Raw genomic sequence first — 13,922 nt, forward strand, 5'->3', positions numbered from 1 at the left:
AAATTTTTACATCATTCTTCATTTTGTGCATTTTTTCATCTCAGTTATTTATGTTTTGATATTTATCCTTCCAGTCTTTCATCTTTGTTTTTGTACACATACTCACATATTCTGTTTTTTTAACATAGCACTGTACCATGAGCATTTTTCCTTACCATTAAATGCTGTTCAAGAACAGTATTGTAATAGGCCATCCACAATTTTACTCTATTACACTTCATCTAGCTATTAGTTGGCTTATTTCCAGTTCCTCACCAGTTGAAAATGATGTCATTATGTGCACCCTTTCCCTGAAAATCTTCAATGTGGAAGGGTTTCTGAAAGGTGAATTTGTATGTCAAAAACCAATGACATTTTGATACCTATCGCCACCTTGTTCTCCAGGAAGGTTGTACCTCTTCACACTCCCCTAGTAGGCAAGTGAATGCCCATTTCTTGCCAAAGGCTATTATGATTTACAGTTCCTCTCTATTGCTTCAAGGCCTCCTTGCTTTGTGCAATCCCATGGCACCACTGCCATCTTGTGTTCTCCCTCTGTGGCTTTTCTAGGAGAGGGAGGATATTCTAGTCCTTGGACTAATTCTCTCCCTACTTTACTGCTCCGTGGATATTTTTAATTTTGTGTTGAGGCAAAATAGATTTCCCTCAGTTTCACCATCTGGGAAACTCCTCCAGTCAAGATTGGACTCAGTTTAGGTCTTGTCTCCTTTCAAACCTTCCTCAGGCACTCCTCCAGGCTGGTTTAGAGGACCCTCCTCTGTCTTTCCTCAGTTCTTTTCCACTCAGAGCATTCAAGATATTGTATTGTGTTCTCAGCTCTCTTCTGGATGTGAGCTCCCTGAAGTTAGGGGTGTCTCTTCCCCCCCCACCCCCCAAGTATCTTCAGTGCCTGTTACCGCGTTTGGTAGATTCATATTCAACTGATGCTGAATAAATTCTTGCTCTAATTTAAAAATCCTTGAAAGTGCATCTCTGTTACTCAGTATCCCATCATACTTCTTTTTATTTTATTACAAAAGTTTATTTTTACATAATTTTTGTACATTTTTTTTCCATCTCAATTGTAATCCCCGCGGGTTTCCCATCACCAAGTCACCCATGTGCCACCACCATAATCCCATGCATTTCCCTCCCCCCACCTCATTTTTGATCCCATTCCCTGCTCCACCCCCACAAAATGTCCCATCATACTTCTTTTAAAGATTTCTGATTATATAAGCAACTAGTACTTCTATTTATTTCATTATCTTATTTTTCCAGCTTTAATAAAATATAATTAACACACAACATTGTGTAAGTTTTGGGTGTAAACACAATGATTTGGTACACATATATAAAGCAAAATCACTACGACAATAGCATGAGTTAATGCATCTATCACATCAAAGTTTACTTTTTTTCGTGAGCACTTTTGAGATCTACTCTTTAGCTTTTGAACATATAAACAGTATTGTTACCTATAGCCAGAGACTGTGCAGTAGGTCCCCCAGAGTCATCTTATAATTGGAAGTTTGTGTTCTTTGACCAGCAAAATCCTATTGTCTCCCCTCCCTGGCATCTCTCATCCTATTCTCTATTTCTGAGTTGAACTTTAGACTCCACAGATAAGTAAAATTCATATGTAAGTACAATGTGTATTTCTCTATTTTGCTTAACATAATATCCTCGAGTTTCATCCACATTATCACAAATGGCAGGATATACTTCTTTCCCATATCTAAAAACATTCCATCATATCTATATAGCTATATCTGTATATCTGTACACACACACACACACACACACACACCTCATCTCCTTTATTCCACTTCTTCCTAAAGGAAATCAGGTTGCTTACATTTCTTGGATATTATAACTAATAACTGCGATGAACATGGTAGTACAGATATGTCTTTGAGATAGTGATTTTGTTTTCTTCAGATATATCCCCAGAAGGCGAATTCCTGGGTCATATGATAGCTCTAGTTTTAATTTTTTTTAGACTCCATACTGTTCTTCATAGTAGCTGAGTCAGTTTACATTCCACTTGCAGTACCCAAAATTCCCTTCTCTCTATATCTTCATGAACACTTGTGATTTCTTGTCTTTGTGATAACAGCCATTCTAGTAGGTATGAGATGAAACTGTTGTTTTAATTTGTACTTCTGTCATGATTAATCATACTGAGCACCATATTGGGTACTTGTTGGCTATCTGTATATCTTCTTGGGAGAAAAGTCTATAAAAGAACTATAAATAGAAGAAATCAAGGAATAAGAACCTAAAAAGAAGGTATAAGAGACCAAGATATTGGCAAACATTTCACCAAATATGAATAAGAATTGGTAAATGTTTCATTACATATGAATAGAACAATAATAGTGCTAAATATGTTTGATAGTAAAGCATAAAGGGGCTGAAATACTCATGGGTCACTTTAACTTACAAAATAATGGAGGTAATTAGAATTGAAGAATTTAGTTTATTGTATAGGTAATGGATACTGATCAATTTAAACTCTTCAGTAAACCGTTTAATAGTAAAGGAAATAACAACAAAAGTCAAAATTGATAGAGGACAATGGGACAATTCAGTAAAGGGCAGAAGAAGAGAGAATTATGTGTAGAAAATTAAACAACTCAGGCCTCCCTGGTGGTTAAAGCAAAGCTCTATGAAGCTATCCACAGCTGCAGCAGCACGAGTTTGATCCCCAGCCAAGAAGCTACCCACACAGCATAGCAGACCTCTCCCACTGCTCCCCTCAGCAGTGTATTTCAGTCGATTTGCCTGTTCTGCTCCCCACTCTGTCTCTGGTGGATCCTTTCACCCCCTGCATCTCTGGCCTGTACCCCAGGCTCTTGTATACATAAATAAATAAATCTTTAAAAAAAAGAAAATTAGAATAAGTAAAAGTACAAAATAAGATGAAAAAATAAAATCAATTATATCAGTATTTACAATAAACACGAATCTACCAAATTTGTTTAACACATTCCTAGTTGTTAAAATTCAGCTTTATGTGTGACATACCTCAAACATAATAAAAAAGACATTCCAGACATACAACTACCCAAAATTTTTTAAGAAAAACATTATTACAGGTTACAATATAATGATAAAGGAAAAATTTGCTAGGAAAAAAATAACTATTCTAAACTTGTATACACTTAATAACATAATCTCAGCTTAATAAATCATATGTTGCCTAAATTATGAGACCATGGCAAACACTAGAATCACAACAGATTTTAAGCAGTATCTCATAGATAAATACACAATAACTTAGTGAAGGATACTGGAAGTTGGGACAACAAAATGATAATATACAACCGCTTTTTTTTTAAACTGTTAAAAGTTTCTTTTTTTGACAATTTAATTATACATGAGTAGTAGAGTTTACTCTGCAGCACTTTCACAGGTATTTGAGAGTAATAGTTCTTAATTGTATCTCATAATGGGTCACAACTCTCAAATGCCAAAACAATACAATTCAGTTAGATACCTGTAGAAATGTTACTTCTATACATTTAGGAATTTAAAAATACACTTGAGTAATTTGTAGATGACAAAGGAGAATTAAAGAAAATAGAAAATGTTAGAAATGAAGAATAATTTAGATTCAAAGTGTCAGAAACGTTTTAATGTTGGGCTACCTGGAAAGGGAGAGAGATGTCATCTTCTATGTGAGAATTTTCAAGAGCCATGGTCATTAAAATGGACCTCTCTAGGCACAATTGTTCTGCTGTCCAGGATTGAATATATGGCAGGGTTGAGCACAATTTCCACGTTGGATTCATAAGCAAGCACTAATCAAGAAGTATGCTCTGTTGTGTTCTTGCTACAATAAAATATATAGCAGGCAGCCTTGTAAGGGGTGGGAGAACCAAGAATGCAGGGTTTAGTCATGATAACAATATTGGCCTTCATTACTACCTTGAAAGCTCATTCCAACTCGTTCTGCTGGTGAATAGTGTCTCTGTTAAAGGAGGGAGGCCAGCTAGCAGTGAACATAGAATGGAATTAATTAACCCCATCCTAGGGCTGGATTTGGAAGCCAAAAGTGATATGGATATGGCTTCAATCCCTCCACACACAGCTATTAAGCTAATAAACTTAAAGCAGAACCCCACAAACAATGGTTACGCCTTAGGTCACTTTTGCCACAATGTTTTTGGCTCCCTGAAACCTCAGACTCCTTTGTGTGAGATCTTGTTTTCCCTCCTTAACCTCTTTTAATGGAGGGATTGTTACAGATTTCACTGACAGCTGATTTTTACCAAAATACCTTTCAAGACATTAAAAAATTTATATTCTCTCTTCTGACCTGTGTTTCTTATACTTTCCAACCACATGTACCTGATACATTTACTTATATTTCCCCATCTCTATCTTTTTACACCTGCTACCTGGAATACTCTCTTTACTTTCACTGCCTAAAGTGATCAATCAGTTCTTCAAGGCTAAGATTAAATATTCCTCTTCTAGAAGCTTCACTGATCATCTTTGCTCAGTCTTTCCCATGAAACTTTGTATTTCCTATATGACAAACTCTGTCTTTGTTGTGTTCTGATCTTATCTGCCCCTCCCCCGGGCCTATGATGTCTAATATGGTAGCCACTATCCACACCTGAATATCTAAATTAATTAGTTAAACAAAATATTCAGATCCTTAGTTTCACTACATAAACTATAAGTGCTCCATAATCCATATAGCTAGTAGTTAACTGAATTGAACAGCACAGGTCTAGATAACATTTCTCCCAATTTCTACTGGACATGCTGGGACCATATATCAATCACTCCCTATTGAGTTTCATGAATAAAAAGTAGTTGTATTGAATTTAATTAGAGTATTATTGGTTGTTTTGTCTTGATTCCTCATCCCACTTTTGGTTTGCTCATGTTATACTTGTTACTTGTGCTCTTTTTAGAGGATGGACAGTGTTCTGTTATGGCAAGGCCCAGCTCCTTAGACTGTCTTCATCACAAGGGTTTCAGAAGATTTGTTAGGGTGTGTTACAGGTCACTTCTATGGCCTCTGCTTTGGAAGAGGAGAGGTTTTCTGTCTTTCTAGACTACCCTTATGCTCGCAAGGGGCAAAAGATACAGATTTAAGAACACACATGATAATTAGCAGTGGTATTTTGAGGGATATTTTATCATTTATTTCTTGAAAAACAATTGTCTGTGGAAAAGGTTCTGGGGAAGAAGCACAGGCCAGAGTGACCACGAGAGGGCACCAACGTACCTTAAACAGACTTTACCTACAAAAACCTCAAAAAGGCTTCCCAGCATTGCAAGGACAGGACAGAAAGAATACACACTGGATCTGAAGAAATAGAAAAAAAGAAAAAAAAATCATCAGATTGTTATGTCTAACTGGAAAGCCTGCTAAACATATATTTATGCTTCTAGGACCTCCTGAAATATAGGAATCAGAAGAACATTAGACCATAATAGGCAGACAAAGAATTAGATCGAAAATACTTCAAATAAGGATGTGAATAGGTCAGTAGACTTTAAAACAGAATAAACCTCACTTTGAAACAAGGTAGCTATGGAAACATTACCAAAATCATTCTGTTCCTTCATGGCTACAGTGGTTTCTGCAGTCAGGAAATGCTGTCAAGGGAAGCTGAATATTATTTTCTTATAAATAATACAACACAGGATCCTATATGGAAAGTTTCAAGAAATTAGATTTCAGAGGTAGAGGTGTTTCAACAAAAATACCCAGCAGCTTTAATTTGGTTCTGATAACTTCGCTTTGGATTTGCAGTTAAGTTTTTCCTCTTTCTATTTTCTGTTGCAGAAAGGGAGTCAGTGAGAAATTTATTTCCATGCTGTGAATATATTATATATACATATGTGTGCACATTTATCATGGCTGATAGAAGTCACCTGTACACTGCTGATATGGCCCAGGTAAGGACAGATTACTTATATTTCACATTCAAGGATTTACTTTCTTATAGGGGATAGGTCTGATAACCTTAAGCCCACAAGGTGCTGCCATAGATTCTCAGGCACCCTGTACCAACTGCTTTTGGGCTCCCAATAAGCCCTATGGGTATCTTTTTATACTTTTCATTGACTTACTGAGTATATAGTGATGGTGTGAGTAAACAAAGTAGGTGGATGGAAGGGGGGTACATGTTTCACATTCAGGGTAAATGTGGGTAAGCCTTGGAATTATGGTGTCATGCAGGGTGCCTGGACTAAGACTGAAATTTTGATGCTATGATGAAATCATTCAGTCAGAATCACAACATGTTCCCTGCCTGGCATGAAAAGAATCCCCTTCCCCCATGAAACGTAAGAACAGTAACAAATTGTGAGTCAAATACTCAAGATGATCATACAGCCTATTCTGGTAAGAGACCAAATTGTCCATGCATTGAGGTCTCCAGACTAAGGAATGGGATCTCTTGGCTCCACCTGAACCTAAATATCGGATTTTCCTTCTACCAAGCTAACCACATGAAGAAAACAGTGAAAGAGGTGGAGAAATTTGATATAAGAGCAGGCCATGGCTTAACTGCATACATGAGAAAAAAGTAGAGTAGTCCTGTTATTATTTAAAAAGAAAGAAAATCTATGTAACATTCTGAAAGTGGGGGTGAGGGTAGCAATTTTGTTAATCACCCTTGTCCTAGGGAGAAAGATCTTAGGTTCCTCCTGGCCTAGAGAAGTGGAGCTAACATTTTAGTGAGCAACAGGATGACCTAGATGGTATATTAAACTCATTTTGCTAGGCTCTACCCTTGCATTTCTGATTCAATAGGTCTGGAGTGGAGCCAAATAATTTCTAAGGAATTTTTGGGACACTGATACTGCGGGGTAGAACCATGCTTTGAGAACTACAGATCCAGAAGTTAGTATTTTAGGTGAATTATCAAAACCATAGGTGTGATATAGATTTATTTCTGTCTCTGAAATAGAAACCTAGCAAAGGGCTCTTTACTGTAAAGAAAAATTGTCATTCATACATCATACAATTTCCCCTATTTAAAGCATATAATTAAAAGTTATTATTGCATTCACAGAATCATGCAATTCTGTTGGACAACTTTCATCAATCCAAAAAAGATCCTGTACTTATTAGCAATCACCCCTCATCCCTCCCAGGTCCTCCAGGGAAACACTAAACAATTTCTGTATCTAGAATTTGCTGGTTATGGACATTTCATGTAAATGGATAGCACAATATATGATGTCTTGTGGTAGATTTCTTTCACTTGGTGTGATGTAGCATGTAGCATGTGCTTAATATTTCATGTAGTTTATTTGCCCAATGATATTTTGTTATATGTGTATAGACCCCATTTTATTTATTCTTTCATTTGTTGATGGACATTTGGGTTATTTTCACTTTTTGATTGGAAGCTTGTGAATCATATTGCTGTAAATATTTACATACAAGTTTTTGTACAGATATTTGACTTTATCTTTCTTGGGTATAAACCTAGGAATGGATTTGCTTGGTAATGTAATAACTGTCTATGTAGTCCTTTGAGAGATTTCTAAATTGTTTTCCAAAGTGACCAAAATTTTGCATTTTACATGTCTGTTAGCAATGAAGGTACAATTTTCCTTTATCTTCACCAACACTTGCCTTTTGATTATAGTCTTTCTAAATCTTTTGATTTAAATAGTATCTCATGTTATATTGAGTTGTATTTTCCTGCTGGCTATTGATGTTGAACATCTTTTCATGTGCTTATTGACTGTTTATATATCTTTTTTAGAGAAATATCTATTTTGATCCCTTGACCATTATATAATTGGTCTTTTTGTCAGGTTGCAAGAGTTCTATATAATCTAAGTATCCGTCTCCCATTAGGGATGGATTGTCTTTTCACTTTCTTGATTTATCTTTTGAAGAACAAAGGCTTTAAATTTTGACAAAGTCTAATTTATCCATTTTTTGAAATCACTTACTCTTCTGATGTTGTATCTAAGAAATCATTGCCTAATCCAACATCATACAGATTTATTCCTCTGTCTTCATCTATGAGTTTTATAGTTTTAGCTATTTCATTTACATCTGTGATCAATTTGCAGTTGTTTTGGTGTATGGTGTAAGGAAGGGGTGCAATTTCACTCTTTTGCATATGGATGTCCAGTTGTCACTCACTGCTTTATAAAATATGTCTTTATTTTTTATTGACACAACATTCCAATTTAATATTATATAAGTTTCAGGTGCACATGATTAGAAGTCAACATGTGTATATATACTGCATTAAGTCCCCTTTTATCCTATTTATCTTCTCTTTCCCCACTTCTCTTCTTATAATTGCTACTTTGGTCTTATAATCCCCAAATTAATTTTTTTGTTTATTTTATCCATTTGCTTTTTGTTTCTTTCTCTGTATACCACATATGAGTTAAATCATACAGTGGTTGTCTTTCCCTATTTAACTTATCTCACTAAGCCCAATACTTTCTAGGTCCATCCAGGTTACTGCAAATGGCAGGATGTAATATCTCTCTATATTTTAATTGCCAAGTAGAATTCCATTCTTTCTACATACATCACCTCTTCTTGTTGATGGCAGTTAGGTAGTTTCCACCAGTTGGCTATTGTAAATACTGCTGTAATAAACACAGGGGTGCACGTGTTCCTTGAAATAGATTTTTTTGTTGCATTTTTGGGTTATTTACCTACTTAGAAGTAGGTTAACTGGAGAGTGGAATTTCTCCTTTTTTTTTTGAGGACTCTCCATACTGCTTTCCATAATGGCTGTACCAATTTACATTTCTATCAAACAATGTACAAGGCTCCTTTTTCTTCCTATCTTCCCTAACATTTGTAGTTTCTTCCTTTTATAATAGCCATTCTCACAGGTATGAGGTGTTATTTCAATTTTTTAATTTTCATTTCCCAAATAGTAAGAGATGATGAGCAGTCTTTCCATGTGCCTATGTCTTCTTTGGAAAAATGTCTATTTAGAATATCTCTCCCCCCCCTTCTTTTTTATAAAATAGAGTTGTTTCTCCCTTTTTGGATGTTGAGTTTTATGAGTTTCTCATATATTTTAGATACTAATCCTTTTTTGATGTATGGTGTACAAGTATCTTCTTCCATTTAGTAGGATGTCTTTATTTTGCTGCAGATTTTGTTCACTCTTAAGAAGCTTTTTATTTTGATGTAGTCTTATTTATTGTTCCTTTTATTTTCCTTCATGTTGAAGTTGAATCTCCAAATACATCTCTAAATCTAATTTTAAGGAACATCTCACCTACATTCTCTTCTACATGTTTTATGGTTTCAGATTTTATATCCAGTTCTTTAACTCATTTTGAATTAATTTTGGTATGTGGTATTAATAGTCTATTTTTATTATTTTTCATGTGGCTGCCCCGTTTTCCTAATACCATTTATTGAAGAGACTTTCCTTGCTCCATTATGTGCTTTTGCTTCTTTGTTGGACATTAGTTGTCCATTCATGGTTTTGTTTTTAAACATTATTTTAAAAGTATGGTAAGTAAACCCTAAAGCAACAAAAGAGTGTTCTTTTATATAGGTGTTTTTTGAATATTGATGTGGTCTGAACAGCATTTATTTTTGTGACTGTACTTATACCCAACCAAATAAACACATTCATTCAATAAATACTTAGAGAGCATATACTTTGTGTCAAGCATGTCTAAGTTATTGGTGATACGGCAATGAATAAAGCAAAGTCCTGACCTGCATGTAGCTTATATGCTAGTGAGAAAGATGGCTATTAGTAGATAAATGAATAATATATATAATATACTATAGTAATAAATATGATGAAGGAAGAGCAGAGTAGGGACTAGAAATGACATATAGCCTGAGGAGAGAGTGCTATTTTATATTGAGTCAGAAAGGCAAGAAATGCTTCTCTTAAGTGACCACATTTTTTTGGTGACTTTAATTAAGTAAGAGGGAAATATCTGAAAGGAGAGTATCCATAAAGAGGGAAGAGCTGATGTGAATGTTATGGGGCAGTAGTGTGCTTGGATTCTTCTAGGTTGATTAAATTAGACAATGAGGCAAGAAGATGGTGCATGAGGAGAAGATGGGTGAAAAATGATGTTGGAGATATAGTCAAGACCCATGGGAAAATCAGACTTTCAAAACTTTCTGATCTTTTGTCTGGCAAAGCATGTGACTTCAATGGCTTTGAACAAAAACCACTATCATTCTTACTCCTTCTTTGAATCTAGTACCTGCCTCAAAAAAAATTTTTTTTTAATAAAAGAAATAGCCCTCCCTGGTGGAACAACAGGTTAGGATGTAGCACTGCAAGCTAGCTGCAGCCGCTTCAGTGTGAGTTTGATCCCTGGCCCTGGAGGTGATACACATGGCACGGCAGACCTCTCCTGTCTCACCAGCTGCTCACCTCAGCAGTGTACTTAGTCCCTCTGCCTGTTCTGCTCCCCACTCTGTCTCTGGTGAATCCTTGTACCCACTGCTCCTCTGGGGTTTACCCCAATTCTGTATGCATAATAAATAAATAAATCTTTGGGAAAAAATAAGAAAAGAAGTATACGAACATCATTCCAAGGCATGTATTTCCTTGAAAACAAACACCAAAATAATTTAAGAGGAAAAATTAAGACAAAAGAAGAAATGTTAAGTATTTTATTTGTTTGCCTATTGATTTTCACTTACCAAACCTTCCTCCTTTCTTTGCTTAATGTACATGACCATGTCTGCTCACTGTGTACCAAAAATTTCCCTGTGTACCAAAAATTTCCCCTTCTCTTTAATTTGGTAGTAAAAAGTAGCTGTCTAGTTAGGGACTACAGTCCCAAATTCACTTGCAGTAGTTAGTAGCATGTGACTAGCTCTGACCATTGGAATTTGAGTGGAAGTGATATATACCACTTATGAACTGTGCCTTTTTTAGAGGTGGGTGGGCCTTTTCCATGTTTTTTTTTTCTCTTTTCACCAGATGGCTGCAGAGGTTGAAGAGGATGATGGGCTCTACGTGGTGATTTTTCCATCAAATCAAAAAGAGACTGGATCACTGACTGGGTATATGAAGAATTCCTTCCTGCTTGAGGCATAAATGTTTGCCTTGGATTATTTTGTGAGCAGCCTACCAGCCTACTTACCAGCCTACTACCACTGGTATAAACTTACATTGGGCAAAGAGGCAAAATACAGACTACTTGGAAAGTTACACTGAAAAGAACAAGGACTGAGAAGAATGTTACATTACAGTCTGAGAAAGAAGTATTTTGACTGAGGGGGTTTGCAATTAAATAACTTCCCTTATCAGGACATGTGCATTTTTATTACGAGTGAAGAATTTAACCAATTTTGCTCTGTTCATGGAAATGGAAATGAAGGGGTAGGTAGGGGTGGTGGGGGAAATGTAGCACTTATAATGGGGCAGGCATGAGACTTGAATGTGTCTTCAGAAGGATCTGGACAAGTGGGCAGCCATGACAGCAAAGCTAGAGTGTCACTGAGCATGTCTATCATTTCTGTTATGCCAGTAAACTGAGGATTGTAGGCTTTCCATATACCTTAACAGAAACTTATTCAATCAACAGCACTCTGACTTTTTTAAACTAGAAGAATAAAGATTTTTATTAAGCACTCTAAGTAGCTTTTAATAATCTTCAAATTCAGCTCATTAAAATCTAGCTACAATCAATGTAACTTAATAGTAGTTCACTCTTACACAATTCATGAGTTAGGATAAAATATCCGTCAACTTACAAGAAGACATTAAGATACAGCTTATCTTTTGAAGGAGTGAAATGAGGAGCTCTACCTCAGCTCTGATCACTAGTGAGTACACCAACTGTTAAAGAAAACAGGTTTTAGTATAATGCAGAGAGAATTCTCGGCTGATGCTACAGGCCATGAAATCATGTTATGACTAATGAGTCTAGGTGCAAATTTTGCTGAGAAAATAGGTGAAGTTATATTAACTTTGGGAAGTCAAATAAATAAAAGGTGAGGAGAATCTAGGTATGTGCAGTAAATAGTGTTGCTCAAGTAATTTGCCAAATATTTTGTAATTTATTTAAAAATTAATTTATTTTCTCATTGCTTATTTTTGTGTAGCATCTGATTTCTCCCCTCAGGCGTAGTCCCTTAGTTCTCCTACTACCATAGTACCCTTGATCCATCACCATAGCCTCTGCACTCTTTCCTCCATTTTTGACCCATTTCCTGACCCCTTCCCTGCCACATGCCTCAGATCTCTGGTCAACTTGCAAGTTTTGTCTTTTTCCTGATCCTTTATTTGATTTCTTTATATCTCACATATAAGTCACACACCTCATATTTCTCTTCTTTTCTCCTGACTTATTTAGCATAGCCTTGTCCTTTTTTAGCTCCATCCATGTTGCCTCACTTTTGGTAATTTGAAGCTGAGAAAAATATACCTGTGACCTCACTATTTGCGGTTGAGCTTTCTATTTTTTTTTATGTTTCCTTTTTTCCAGTAGTATTTTCAAAACAAAAATTAAAAATGGTCACTTTGTCTCAGCTGGACCTAGAGACAGAGGTTAAAAGGTACGCCAAGATAGGTAGGGAGAACAAAGAACTGCAAGGAAGTTATGATGACAGCAATGGTCATCTCCCTTAGAGGATAAGGGGGCTGGGATAAGGAAGTTAGGGGTAAAAAGTGGGATAGGGTTCAGGATGGAGATGACGGTCTTCCTTCCAGCCTGCTGTTTTCCCTCACAAACTTACCTGTGTGTATGTGCACATGCGTGGTGGTTGTTGATGGTAACTTTTTATTTAGAAATAATTTTAAACTTATAATAAAGTTGTGAGAATAAAAATAGCACCTATATGCTCTTTCCTCATTTCACCTATTGTTAACGTTCCCAATATAGTTGATAGGATTTATCATTTATGAATGATTGTGAACTCACCAACACATACATACACACATATATATTTTCCTTGAACAACTTGAATAAAGGTTGTATACATACAACCTTTTATGTCTAAACACCTCATGTGTATTTCTTAAGAATAAGCATAGCCTCTTAAGTACGATATAGTTTTCAATGTCACTAAATTTGACATTGATAAAAATACATTGCTATAATCTATGTTTTGTATTCCCCCCCGCCTCAGCTAACCATATAATATCCCTACAGTATTGGGTCCATTCTAGGATCAGACATTGCATTTAGTTATTTTGTGTCCTTAAATCTGCTGTCTTGGCCCTCCCTGGTGGCGCAGCGGGTTAAAGCACAGCACTGAGAAGCTAAAGCCGCTTCCACATGAGTTAGATCCCCACCCGCCCTGGAGGTGACCACATGGTGTGGCAGACCTCTCCTGACCTGCCCACTGCTCCCCTCAGCAGTGTACTTCGTTGATCTGCCTGTTCTGCTCCCCACTCTCTCTGGTGAAGCTTCTCGCCACCCCTGAGCCTCTGGCCTGTACCCCAGTTCTGTATGTACAAATAAATAAATCTTTAAAAAAAAATCTGCTGTCTTGCTGTTTAATCACTCTGCACTTCTGCATGAGAGACTGACCTCCCAGTCATTTCTATAGTTTTACTTTGTCTTTGAAGACATTGGTATTTTTGAAAAATTCAGTCCCTTAAAAAAAAATGCTCTTCATTTTGGGTTTGTCAGATGTTTCCTGATGGATAGATTCAGGTTATATATTTCAGGCATAATCTTGAGATGGAACACATCTGCAGATATACACAGCCATCTGTCTCTCATTGGTGATGATTATTTTGTTCACACACCTTTAAGGAGACCCTTTCAGACCCTGTAGATATGCTGCTGCTTGTCAACATTTCCTTCTGGAGTTAACAACCATTGATGATTCTTTCTTGAGCCAGTCTTTGGTCTGGTGGCTGCAAAATGATTATTTCTCAACTTCTTCACTCACCACATCTACCACTCAGCATTTGGCATTCCCTGTGATTTTGATTCTGTTGTAAGAGCAACTTTCTACAAAGAAATCAGAACTGATTCCC

The 13,922-nt window shown here is 36.3% G+C and overlaps 1 long non-coding RNA gene across 1 annotated transcript in view; it reads left to right on the forward strand.

Moving 5' to 3' along the window:
- LOC105853627 overlaps nucleotides 1-13,211 on the forward strand; it is a 16,455-nt gene extending 3,244 nt beyond the window's left edge. The window contains exons 2-3 of the long non-coding RNA XR_001145450.1: nucleotides 5,792-5,904; nucleotides 10,911-13,211. This is a non-coding gene — a long non-coding RNA (uncharacterized LOC105853627). The remainder of the gene's footprint in view (nucleotides 1-5,791; nucleotides 5,905-10,910) is intronic.
- Nucleotides 13,212-13,922: the final 711 nt, after the last annotated feature.

Source organism: Condylura cristata, unplaced genomic scaffold, assembly GCF_000260355.1.
Source record: "Condylura cristata isolate star-nosed mole 26May11 unplaced genomic scaffold, ConCri1.0 scaffold00014, whole genome shotgun sequence".
In the NCBI taxonomy this organism is placed as follows: domain Eukaryota; kingdom Metazoa; phylum Chordata; class Mammalia; order Eulipotyphla; family Talpidae; genus Condylura; species Condylura cristata.